This window comes from Brassica napus, unplaced genomic scaffold, assembly GCF_020379485.1.
Source record: "Brassica napus cultivar Da-Ae unplaced genomic scaffold, Da-Ae ScsIHWf_2687;HRSCAF=3445, whole genome shotgun sequence".
NCBI lineage: Eukaryota > Viridiplantae > Streptophyta > Magnoliopsida > Brassicales > Brassicaceae > Brassica > Brassica napus.
The window spans coordinates 47,501-47,999 of NW_026015973.1; positions in this window are offsets into that span (position 1 = coordinate 47,501).

A 499-nucleotide genomic window follows, 5' to 3' on the forward strand; every position below is an offset into this window, starting at 1 on the left:
GACTCGACACGTTTACTACGAATTTTCCGCGGTTCTCATCCGCGAAGTTTGATCGATGAGTTGGAATAGCGGAAAACAAGGACTGAGCTTGCTATGGTCTTCGGGAGATAGCGTTCGAAGATTTGACGAGAATGCATGGATTGATGTCTGTCGATGTCTGGAAGAGTTCAATCACTACACATCGACCGAACTTCGGCTCGAGCCCAGTCGCTACGTAGCGACCGAGCGGGACGAGCACTCGGTCGCTACGTAGCGACCGAGCTTTGGCTTGAGCTCGGTCGCTACGTAGCGACCGAGCGGGACGATCGCTCCCTCGCTACGTAGCGACCGAGCTTTGGCTCGAGCTCGGTCGCTACGTAGCGACCAAGCGGGACGATCGCTCGGTCGCTACGTAGCGACCGAGCTTTGGCTTGAGCTTGGTCGCTACGTAGCGACCGAGCGGGACGATCGCTCGGTCGCTATGTAGCGACCGAGCTTTGGCTCGAGCTCGGTCGCTACG